Source organism: Cupressus sempervirens, chromosome 11 (genome assembly GCF_028749045.1).
Source record: "Cupressus sempervirens isolate cs-2001-9-10 chromosome 11, ASM2874904v1, whole genome shotgun sequence".
Classification (NCBI taxonomy): Eukaryota; Viridiplantae; Streptophyta; class Pinopsida; order Cupressales; family Cupressaceae; genus Cupressus; species Cupressus sempervirens.
In genome coordinates this window covers 635,804,633-635,817,775 of record NC_143128.1, presented here as the reverse complement: position 1 = coordinate 635,817,775, position 13,143 = coordinate 635,804,633, and the positions used below count along the sequence as shown (strand labels likewise).

The following is a 13,143-nucleotide window of genomic DNA, read 5'->3' as shown; positions in this document are numbered from 1 at the left end:
CATATCAACACCAACATGTAGATCTCCATCAATACATGCCAAACTAGCAATATCATTGCTTAAAACAAGATGCTCTGCAATACATAACTCACCTCCAACAACAACCAACTCATCCACGACCAAGTGCTCTGCAACATACAAGTCACCACCAACATCAACTAGATCATCCATGACCAAAAGCTCTACAGTCTCCATGTCAAACTCAACCAATTGATCATGAAAACCAACCTCTGTCCCAACATCAACAAGGTTAGGAATATCTTCAACAACAAGCTCTAGTTGTTGTGCAGGTTCTGTATCAGACTCCACAAACTGATCAACAAAACTAACTTCTTCCACCTCAACCTTGTGATGCCATCTTCTCTCTCGAACATCCTTAACTTGATCAACCGAGCTAGCTTCAAGCCGAGTAGACATCTTTGACAAATTCCTCTCCACTATATCATAGAGTTTTGCAATCATCTCAGGGTCCAATCCTCTTGGAGCCATCTTCTAAGATCTTTGTAAACCCTCTGCAACAAATCCTTCCCACGCTGCTTGTGACAACCTCGAATTGTTTGCAAGTTAGATCACAACCTGCCACCTCGCACGAACAATCAAGAGCCACATCACAAGTCTAGGACAATGGATCTGCAATCCACAAGCTCTCTATGATCATGTCTCAACAAGTTCAGTCTTCCATCTGCGCATTCATCAATCAATCTGCATGTCCTCCCAAGGACTTGGTGCAAACTGCCTCAACTTCAGCGATCTGTCTACATGCTCAGGAACAATTGTGCTCTGATAAACTTCACCCAACCAAGGTCCTGGTACCAATTGTCTCGCACTTCGGCGATTTGCTTGTACACTCAGGAACTCCCACTTTGATACCACTTGATGAAGGTACGCTCTGATACCACTTGATGGAGGGCCACACCACCCTACCAACTCATAACCAAAAATGCCACAATATGAAGACAAGAGAGATAAAATGCTTCCCAATTTTTTATTATTATACTTGAAAATCCTTATAGCAATTAAAATAACATTTCTGCAAGATCCCTCAAGATCCAATCCAACCCAAGCTAGTCCAGATCCACACTCTAGTAGAAGCCTCCAAGGTCTCAACTTGTGCTTGCAAGCCACCAAGCAACCTCCTTGTTTCTAAACCGCAACCAATATCTAAGTGTAAATTGCCTCACATTCGATGCTCTGTCCACACACTCACAACTCCACCATAATCCTGCTGTAAACTGCCTCACATTCGACGCTCTGTTCACAGACTCAGGAAAACTCACTCCTCACTTCCTCCTTCTCTTTCATACCTTGAAGCCTTCACACCTTCCATCTTTCACCTTGAAGCTTGAGCTTCCAAAGCTTTACTTTCCCAAGCTTCACCTTCCACAACTTTCACACCTTGAAGCTTTCACCTTCCAAAGCTTGATTAGAAATGCTCACATGCCTTTTTGAAATAGGCACTTACCACCCAATACATGACTTATCCACAACCTTCTAAAATTCCACCTACACAATATCCACAACCTTCTACAATATCCACAACTTTCTAGAATTCCACCTAAATACAACTAAGCACCACCATGTGGCCCAATTAGAAAATTACATTTCCTTTATGGATCACAACAAATATTAAATGCATGATTTAAGGAACTTTCCACAAGCTTCTAAGATGCCACCTACACACTTCGATAAATGACAATTATTTTTCTTATTTTTCTATTTACGCCACTACGCCACCTATGCACCTTGAAAATAGAAATTCTTCTTTTCCTCTTTTTTCTATTTTCTATTTTCGTCACTTTCTCTCTCCTCCACAGTTTAAAATAATAATAACAATTCTCGTGCAAGATGCTCCTGCATCATAATTTCCACAACAAGTCAAAATGTAATACTGTTATCAGGATTTAACTGTGTGATTTTGAGTCAAACTCATTGACCCATGTTTCATGACTAGTGATTCAACATGAATCCATCTCTCATGAGAACAAATGGAACACTTAGCACTCATTGGATATAGGTGATGCTCATAGGGGTGAAGCACCGAGACTTCCTGGGAGGTCACCCATCCTAGTACTACTCCAGCCTAAGTGTGCTTAACTACAAAGTTTCCTCCATGGTTAAACCCAAAGCTTGCAACCCCATTTGCAAAACCTTAACCATGGAGGAAACTCTATAGTTAAACACACTTACGCTGGAGTAGTATTGGGATGGGTGCTTCACCCCTATGAGAATCACCTAGATCTAATAAGTGCTAAGTGTTCCATTTATTCTCATGAGAGATGAATTCATGTTGAATCACTACACATGAAACATGGGTCAATGAGTTTGACTCAAAATCACATAGTTAAATCCTGATAACAATATCACAATTTGACTTGTTGTGGAAATTATCTCCTACTTATCAATTGATGAGCTTAAGGGGCTTTCTAATGAATGGTTCATAAGGCACAACACTTGGTGAAGGTTTTGCAAATGGGGTTGCAAGCTTTGGGGTTAATCATGGAGGAAACTCTGTAGTTAAGCACACTCAGGCTAGAGTAGTACTGGGATGGGTGACCTCCCGGGAAGTCCTGGTGCTTCACCCTTGTGAGCATCACCTAGATCCAATGAGTGCTAAGTGTTTCATTTATTCTCATGAGATATGGATTCATGTTGAATCACTACTCATGAAACATGGGTCAATGAGTTTGACTCAAAATCACATAGATAAATCTTGATAGCAATATCACAATTTGACTTGCTATGGAAATTATCTCCTACTTATCAATTGATGAGCTTAAGGGGCTTTCTAATGAATGGTTCATAAGACACAACACTTGGTGAAGGTTTTGCAAATGGGGTTGCAAGCTTTGGGTTTAACCATGGAGGAAACTCTATAGTTAAGCACACTCAGGTTGGAGTAGTACTAGGATGGGTGACCTCTAGGGAAGTCCCAGTGCTTCACCCCTGTGAGCATCACCTAGATCCAATGAGTGCTAAGTGTTACATTTATTCTCATGAGAGATGAATTCATGTTGAATCACGACTCATGAAACATGGGTCAATGAGTTTGACTCAAAATCACACAGTTAAATCTTGATAGCAATATCACAATTTGACTTACTGTGGAAATGATCTCCTAATTATAAACAAAAGTAGTCTTTATCATGGGTATATCAATTTTTTTATAGAAAATAATAATTTAAAATATGATGGCTCCGGCATGGTCAATATAATATTTTATTTCCAAATTGAATTTAGAATGATAAGGAAGAATGGAAATTAAGTTCTATTTAAGAATTATGAAAAGGATGTAATATCTAAAGTAATATGATTTATTTTGTAAATAAGTCTTTAGGTATGTTTATGTTGAATATATTTTATTATTTGAAATTTATAATTAGATATTTGAGATCAATGTACCATATTTGTGAGATGTTTAAGATGATTGAGATGTTGGAGATAACCAAGATTTATTACAATCACAAATATTTTTGGCAAACAATTAAATTTATAAGCCTTGAAGTCATATTTATTATGTTATATCATTTTTTTACAATATAGATATTAAATATATATTTAATTTTGGCACCATCCAAATTATATTGCATTATATTTATTTTGATAAACATTGACATTTGTTTTCTACTTTCTCTTACCTTACTAGTAATTATTCACACTGATCAACAATTTATTGTCTTCTTTCATTTTATTTTCATTTTTGCTTTATAAACGTCAACAAAGTCAAAATACTCAACAAATTATAGTCATTCCATCCAATGGTTAGTATCATGCTTAGAGGTGGTCTTTTTATTAAGGTTGTAGCTTAGGATCTAGCTTGGATTATACTTTTGGGTTAGGGTTACAATTTTTCTAAGAGTTATTATTTTAGATTAAAAGTTTAGGTTTATGTCATTGCTAGGGTTAGGACTGGGTTTAAAGTCTTGGTTACGATTATTTAGAATTAAGGTTTTAGTTAGGTTTAAGGAGAGAGCTAGGGTTGATGTTAGAGTTGTGAATAGGTTCATAGTTAAAATTATGCTTAGGGCGAGGAGTTACATTACAATCCATATTTTTAAAGTTTGATTAGGGTTAAGGTGAAGTTTAGGTTAAGTATAGACTTAGGAATATGGTTATCTTTTTTGGACAAAGTTGTGATTTTTATTAGGGTTTGAATTAGGATAAAGGTTAAGGTTTATGTCATGATCAAGGTTAGGGTTGTTTCAATATTTTCTATTAAATATTTTTAACAATGTTTATGATAATAGAATTTAATTATCTTCCTAATTGAGAGGTTTTGGATCTTAGTAGTTGCACAACATATGCAAAGGAATATACCATTTTTTGTTTGTTTTCTAATTGACCTTTAATATTTCTTTGGCATACTCATTGCACCCTAAAATAGGATTGCTAATATAAATATATTGTTTACTTAAAAACTAGTCAATATCATCCATAAAAGGTCACTCTATTAATACAAATAATAAAAGTCAAAAAAAAATTTCTAGGATCATTAAAATAAGAGAAATGCGAAAATAATCTTCTGAAAAAAATGAAGGGGTAGAAACGGAAAATAAAATAAAAAATTATACCGGAAAAAGTTGGCACGGGTGCCGTGCCAGCTAAGTTGGCAATAGATGTGTGCCATAGATGTGGGCCCGTCCGAATTGACTCTTGCGGACCATGTCCGATTATCATTTGAAATATAAGCACCGCAATCGGCTACCAATGTGTGATCACATTTGTAGATCTGAAAATTTTGGTTGAAACCCTCGTTTCGACTGGATATTTTCTGATAGCCTTCAGAAAATATAGGAATGCGTATGGCTCGGTAATGGATCAGAATTTTTAGGTTGAATCTTTTGTAGATCTTAACATTTTGGGTTAACTTATTTGTAGATCTGAAATTTTTGAGCTTGGCAAGAGCGATCGACAGCAGTGCCACACGCTTTCCTATATTTTTTGAGGGTTATGCAGACTCTGTGTGTGGCGCCGCTGCAAGGTGAAACCCCCCTTCATTTCCTCAAAATGATTCCACCAGACATCAGGCCATCCAGATCAATACGGAGGTTGACAAATGGAAGATATTTCTCAGGCTTGTCCACAGACATGCGTCAAGGTAAGTAACGAAACTCACTTTTATGATCGCTTTTCTATTATTTGTGTGGTAGTTTTGTCATGGCTGCGACTGATACTAGGCGACATATACGCCCTCACTCAGATATTATCATATAAGCATAGGGTTTATAGGAAAAAGGGTTTGGGCTTCTAGATTTCTTTTGAACCGTAATACAGTAATACGGTTCGAGTCTATTAAAATTTGTTCCTTATACAGGGATTTAGCACGTTACAATTAAAACCTTGAGTGAGATTTCTTTTTACTCGGTAGTTCTTTTTAGTGAGGCCACATTTTGGAGGACCCTATCTTCAGATATAATCGGCCTTATATTTCTTAAACTGTTCTTTATGATAGTAGTTCACATAACTCATCTTTTATAATAGTAAATGGAAGACTTAGCACTCATTGCGCCTAAGTGATTGATGGTCATAGAGATGATGTTTGAGAGGTCACCCATTTCATTACTATTCCAGCTTGAAAGTGCTTAACTAAGGAATTTCGTCCATGATTAAACCTGCTTTACATCTAAACATTCCTCTTTGATATAGTTTCTAAGTTCTATGTTTTACCAAATTTTTAATCTTTCTAGATATTTTTTTAAACAAAATATGTTTGTGTGAAAATATTTCTGTTTTAAATTATATTTGAATTTTTAAATTATAAATTTTCTTTTGTCCAACTAATAAACTACTCTTTAGTATCATAACTAGTGGCATTGTGATATTAGTATGAGGATTCAACTGTGTAGTTTTTGAATCAAACTCATTAATCTATATTTTATAAATAGTGATTCACAAAACCATCTAACACTTAAATGAATAAAATACTTATCAACTAATAATATGTCAATTGATTTTGAACATAAGCTACATTCTACATTCAATCTGTACAATATCAGCAAGATGAAAATATTCAATCTATACAATATCAATAAGAAGACAAAATACTTTTAGTCCTGTGCTTAAATGCCTTAGACATTATTTCTTATGATATGTTAAAGAAATGACATGCACAAAGAAAGAAGAGGTCAATCTACAATCTTTTGACAATGTCTAACTAGAGTTCTGGGTTCTAAGCATTTTATTTTTTATTTATCAACTAATATGTACAGCTACATTATACATTCAATTTATACAGTATCAGTTAGATGACAAAATCTAAATTCCTGTGTTTGAATGCCATAGACATTATTTCTTAAATTATGATGTTAAAGAAACGATACGTGCAGACTAGAGGTAATGAAAAGATAGAGATAAGCGTTTCAATACACAATCTTTTGACAATGCCTAACTAGAGTTCTAAGTTATAAGCATTTATTTTTTAAAAAATCTTGAGAAAAATGGGTCCTCAGTCATATTGTAAATGCTTGTGCTCCTATGCATTTGGATCTGTTTACAACTTTAGTACATTTACTCCTATATTATTACATCTGTACTTGTGTCTGCAAAACAATCCATTAATATGAAACACTTCATAAGGGCCAGTTGGAAGAACTTTGATCTATATGAGAAGTGGTGATTTTGTTGATTTGTCTTTCTGATAGTTGGTGGGTGATATTTGGGTTCGTGAAGCTATATTTAACTACCTTGCCCGCTTCATGGAAAATCACAAGAACATTTGGCATCTGGTTTGAATTTGCGGTGGTGAGTATTAATGTGTTGGATTAAAATTGTGCCAAAACATGAGATGGAGAGACAGATCAATTTAATAGCTTGTTTCCGATGTCCCAGCCGACGAAGTGCGATTACAACTTATATTCACTTGTACATAAAGTACTTGTATGAAATCCATGGATTTATTGAAAATATGTATGTTTTCATAGTCTTATTGATTAATGTTCCATATGAAATTTGCACACTCAAGGATTTTGATTTGAGTTTTCCTTTTTTGTAGTTGCTGCGAGTATCAAATGGAGAGATTATTTTAATAGGAAATAAGGTACAGGAGCATAAGATTCTTTCTTAACAGAAAAGATATTGGTCCCTGTGATGTGCCAAGTGGAAGTTATTACTTTCTGATTTGCGTAAATTTCTGAATATATTTACCGAAATATAGGAACAACAGCTAGTAGCAAATTACCGGCCTGATTACTGTTAATAAATGTCTGGGAATTTCTTGTGAAAGGACAAACAAATCAGATATCTGAATTTTTGATTTCTCGAATGAAGTCAAATCAGATGCATATCTGTTAGAAGTAGTCAAACACCTGTCATCAAATAGTTATGATAGAACATTCAGTCTACTGCCAGTCTGTCATCAATCAGTTACAACAGATCTTTCAGTCTAATGCTAGTCTGTTGTGCTTGCCTAGTCAACAAATAAATAAACTATCAGTGCTGTAACACTCCTCCTTCCACGCACGCTTGACTTTGCCCACTTAGGAGATAGTTCTGGAAACTTGTTATTGATATCCGACTGGTAAATGTGCTCTATATATAGAGGCTTAACCACAATGGATCTATTGTATAAAAGAGTTTACAGATCAATAAAATTTGTCTTGCTTTCTCAGTTTTATTCTGTCTTCTCTCTGTGTATTTCTCTCTATATTCAATATTTTCAATAATATCCAGTACACCGCTGTATTTTATAGTTTATAAGCCTGTCCAAACCATACAGATTAGTGACATAGTTGATTACGCCCTGGGAGGGGACTAAGGAGTTGCTAATGTGGCACTTTCCCGAATGGATGCATCAACAAAGGCTGAGAAAATGATGGTGATCAGCTGACCGTCTGCCCAGAACGACCTGTTCACTGATTAATTGAGTTCCTAAATAATTCTTGTATGTTCAATAATTTTCACCATTGACAATTTTTTTACACACGCTCTTTAATATGTATAAAAAGGCATGTTTGTTTCGCGGAATTAGTAAAACTGGGTTCAAAACTAGATTTTGTCATAATGAGGTTTTGTATTTCGAAATCTGATTTTGGGAAAATTGTTTGTTCTGTTTGATTTGCCTAAAATATGAGTGGGAAGATACATCTTCTGCGATTAGTTTATAAAATTAGAATTAGAATTAGACTTCTAATTAAATATTTTAAAAATTTATTGAGATTTTTATCGTCATCCACATAACGTTATGATGCCCACGAACATGAGCAAAATTGTTGGGATTTACAAAATTCTGAAGCTGATCTTTGAATGTCGGAAGTGTCCCCATTCTTTTCCCCCTTCGCCAAATACGAATCTTGTGGTCACTCTGAGCATTGAAAACCCCGTCGTTAATGACCACAATAGCTTTCATGGACCCCATTTAGGATCTCAAGCATCTGTTCTCATGCAAATCCGGCTGCTTCCATATGCAGATATTTTGGCTCTCAGACCCCATGTAGGGCAGGCCACTAGAAGAAATAGCAAGGGCGTAAACATGACCATCTTGTTGGGCCATGGTAGCAAAGACCGCCCATCTACCAGAGGGCTTATAAACGACGATTGCCATGGAGACAAAGTCTCGACAATGGAGATCCATTGTTCCAGGGTGACATTGTGCATGGTGACACCGGCAAACTTTCTCGGCGACTTGAGGAGAAAACTAGAGCTCGCCAACTCTTGTTTCATCACAAAACTTTAGTGTGATGGCAAACAACTTTCTTTGAAGCGCATGCCCGGCTTCGATTTTAGAAAAGTCAAAAGCATTCTCTTCATATTTCTTGGTTCCATGACCAAACAACATAAAAGTTTGTATAAGAGATCACATAAGAAAGGTCATGTGCTCAATCACCGGATTAAAAAAATTAATCCATTTTAATTTCTTTCCAATCTTTAAAAAGTTAAAACTGGAATTCAATTACCAATTTCACATATATGGATGTGAGTGTGGTACCTTTATTTTGGGGCAAAATTAGAATTCGACAAATGTAATTCCACTTTATCATTTTCGACCCAAACGATGAATTTGACAAAATTGACTTATCAATATCCCAATTCCGGTCCAATTCTGGGAAACAAATGGGGCCTAAGTGTTTTCCAATATTTTTCTTTCATATTGCATGTGCATTTTGTTTTACATTCTTCTAGCATCTCTGTGCAAAGAGGCAAATCTAGAGTTATGAGTTCCAAGGTTGTATGAGATTTTTCGAAGTAGGGGATGGGGGTCTCTGTTTTTAACATAATTTATTAGTTTATTCTAATCTCATCCTTTTTCAACGATCAAGACTTGATTTCTGGTGGGCTCTTTAAGAACCTTTCAACTTTACTGGTACACCAAAGACCCATTGACATGAAATTGAGTTTTCAAAATAAGAACTGTTAGAGTCATAAAGTTTTTTCATATTAATTAAATCATTTTGATTTAATTATTAAGTCACTTATTATCTCTAATTTACTTAAGCTAAACTTTGGGCATATAATAATTAATTCTTTTATTAATTATTATCATGCAACCTAGGTTAGTTGCCTATTAGGGTTTTGATCTCCTTTAAAATGATGATCTCTCTTTGTAATTTTCATTCATTCAATATCATTGTAATTTCTTTTTTGCACATTAAGAATGTCTCATCTGTGGGTTTGGGAATTCCAGCGTCTGTAGCTTTTGCTTCTCTTTTTATGACAAGTGTTTGCATGTAGATGATTCTTGGGAGCTTTAAGGTTGATCTTTCATCAACTTCAACATGGTATCAGAGCTCCAAATCTTCATGCCCTTGTTATGATCTTGAGAGATTTGACATTGGTTTTTAAATTTGCGGCTTTCAAATGATTTTGTATTGGATTTGGGGAGGAAATATTTTTCGGAACACTTAGCCCAAACAAACATTATCGTTGAGCTCAGAGCACTTGAAAACCCCCATTTCCATATAAAATATGTCTAATTTTAACGTTGTTGAAATCTTAGGCAAAAATATTTTTGCACCTAGGCCTTACTGACTTGGGCACGCAAATTGAAGCAATGATATTTTTTATTAAAAAAATATTGAAAGATTTTTTATTGGCATTGGTTTTTTATTTCCAAAAGACAATCAAAATAAAAGGCAAACAAAAAGTGCTTGCATGTGCTTTTGTGAGGCTTTATTTTTGTTTTAACAAAACTTGGAGCACACGCGAGACTTGTGCAAGCACATAGCCTTGTACTCACGTCATTTATTTTTTGGAGAATCACATGTTTTTTAGAATCCCACCTGTCCTTTTGTTGATAGGCCTCAGATTCTCTTATGGCCCCACTTGGGTAGATATTTTGAAATGCCTTTAGCGATGACTTTTCACAGGTTCCATATCTGGTCTTGACGTTTTTGGGTGCACCTATTAAGGGGGAGCAAAATTGTTTTGGGGGCCGCATGCCCTGCATCGTCAGCCCATGCATTTTTTGGAGGAGGGATCCGCACCAGCCTTAGTCTCCTCTTACACGCCTCTATGACATTTTCTTCAGACTCCATGCAGGCCCACCCCCTGTGGTCTACGTTTCCACCTTGGGTTTAGAGCTACCCCATCAACGATGCATGTGGGGTTGAAATCTATCCTTGGTATTTGCACACGATTTTTGGGAGACATCTTTTTTAAGCTGATATGGCACTAATTGGCAGTGATTGAAGTTTTTGGAAGTGTTGTTTTTTGGGAGGTTCATGCATGCAAATGTCATTGCATGCTCACCTTGGGCCATGTCATCTTCTCCATGCTATGACCCTTATAATCGTTGGTGTTCTCTGTTTTTTGCGGCATTTTTATTAGTGATCAACAATTATTTGGATTGGAGCGGATTAGTTTTTCTGCCTTGGACTCTACTTTGAATGATTGTCTCTGCTTTTTGTGTTGCCACGTGGCACCCTTTGCACCATACGCTACCTCCCTTTGTTCGTCATAGTGATTTTGCTCACATACCTCCACTACACTAGTTAGGTTTGCAATTTTTACATTGGCGGTTTTCCAAACATTGGTGAAGTTTGTTGGTGATTGGTGCTTGGAGTTGTGAGATTTTTGGCGGGCCTGTTGAGTTTTTGGGAGGCACGAGTTTTTGAAGACAAGGTCGATATGTTTTTTGTAGGCCCCATCCATTGTGTTGACTTTGTCCTCCGTGCTTCATTGGGACTCGCATTTCTTTGGAGGTTTTTCTCTTGACACCAATGATGTCCGATTTTTAGCTGATGTTAGGTTTCTATTGCCATTGCGGTTTGTTATTTTCTAATGCATAGGTTTTAAAACACATGCAATTTCTTTTGGCCACCGAATTGTAATTCCAGCATTGACCTCTCCATTTTTCCAACGAGGTGATTTTCTGATAATTTGTTTCTGGGCTACTGGTCTTTTTCTGGCAGCATGGTGACATTTTTTTGCCTTGACAACCATTTGACCGTCAAATTTATGCTCGTCACTTATTGACGTCAGCATTACATCAACGTTCCCGTTTGCCCTTCAAGCTTTGTTTAGACATACCTTCAGCTTTTTGCTTATATCTCGGGCATACGGACTTCGTTTTTCGAAAACAAGATATTGCCAGAATGGTTTTGAGCCCATCACAGTGGTACAGGGATTTTTTGGTTTTGATGTCTTTTTTTGCTGTCAAAGTCAGGGGTACAATTTTGCACTCGTAGAGACATATCTTGAGCATTCGATCTCTGATTTGGGAATTGTTTATATTGTTAAAAAAGCCTTTTAGAGCTCTTTCCAATGATGTTGTTTGTTTTTCCAGATTTTGTTCCAAACACATTTTATTCAGTTTTTTATTTTTTTTTGCATCCTGATGGATATCTTGGTTGTTTCAGGTTCGGGGATAAATTTCGTTGTTTCAGATGATTCGTCATGGGTTATACTATCTATTGTATCAACCTTATGTCTCTTTTGGTCTATTTAGACATCATTTGTATGCATTTTTGCAAACGCACTGAGATAAAGTGCCATATTGCATTTGTATTTTCATTTTAGAAGTTTTGTCTTGTTTTTCCTTCTGATTCGAGTAGTGTCATATGAGGAGACTCATGCAAATTATTATATTATCAAGACTCACCATATCTTGTGTCTTATTGTACATGCATTTGTATTTTTATTTTAGAAGTTTTGTCTTGTTTTTCCTTCTGATTCGAGTAGTGTCATATGAGGAGACTCATGCAAATTATTATATTATCGAGACTCACCATATCTTGTGTCTTATTGTACATGCACTACTCTGATTAAAGTGTCACGGGGGGTTGATGTTTTGCCTTTATTTCCCATCTTCCTTTGTCAAGTGAGTTTCCCTTTTGTTGCATTAGCCTCATGACATGTTTGAGATTGATCACCTTAGTACACACATATGTACTGTTTTGTACATCTTGATCATGGTTCCTTGACATGCGGTTCTTTTGGCCCACTTTTCTAGTTGCCTGTCACCTAAGCCTTGTTTGCGTTAAGGGGGTTCTTCTGTTGTTTCTCATGCTTCCTTGGTTCAATGAAGTGAGCTATGTATTCAATATTTGTTCCTATGTATTGGGTGGATGTAGTGGTTGAGTACCTATGCATTTCAGTGAGATGGATAATTTATCATATAGACTCTTCTTTTTCGTTCCTACTTCGGTTGCAACCTTCCATGTTCGATTGATCAACTCTTCAGGCTTTTGTGTTTCAGGTTGTTTGTATCTTCGACATCAGTTGTTTGCCTTTGTGAGCCTTGTGCCTTCTGATTCGATGCAAATTATAGTCTTCTCTACCTGGCCAGGTTCTATTTCAGTAGAGGTTCTTCAGACCAACAATTATTTTTGACAGAGCTTTGTAGCTTCTATTATCCTTAGTGGTGTTCTTTATGATCGCCTTTTGTTCCCATCTTCTAGGACATTCCCTAGTTTGAAGGCTTCTTCAATCTTTCACTAGTTTCTTTCAACATGTTTTCCATCTCTTTTTGGAGTAGGGTTTTTCCCATGTTTTCTATATTTCTCCTCTTTTCAGAGATTTGGTTGTGTGTGGGTACCTCATTAGGCTTTGTTGTTGGGGCCCAAATTTAGTTTCAATAGTAGTTTCTTGGTTTTAAGCTACTCCCTAAGTTTATATTGGAGGGGGGGAAGGGGGGGGGGGGGGCGGTGGGTTTGGGGGGTGAGGCAGGTGTTAATAAAGTTTTTTCTTTTTAATTAAATCATATTGATTTAA

General features: G+C 36.2%; 1 long non-coding RNA gene across 4 annotated transcripts; it reads left to right on the top strand.

The window, feature by feature from the left end:
- The first annotated feature begins 4,710 nt into the window (after positions 1-4,710).
- LOC149531374 (uncharacterized) lies at positions 4,711-12,225 on the top strand. 4 transcript variants are annotated; one of them, XR_016358924.1, is made up of 2 exons: positions 4,711-5,095; positions 6,989-7,983. It is a non-coding gene; the product is annotated as an uncharacterized LOC149531374 (long non-coding RNA). The 4 variants fall into 4 exon arrangements; XR_016358921.1 differs by lacking the exon at positions 6,989-7,983 and adding an exon at positions 11,790-12,225 and having other exon boundaries at positions 4,722-5,095; XR_016358922.1 differs by having other exon boundaries at positions 4,722-6,903.
- The last annotated feature ends 918 nt before the right edge of the window (positions 12,226-13,143 follow it).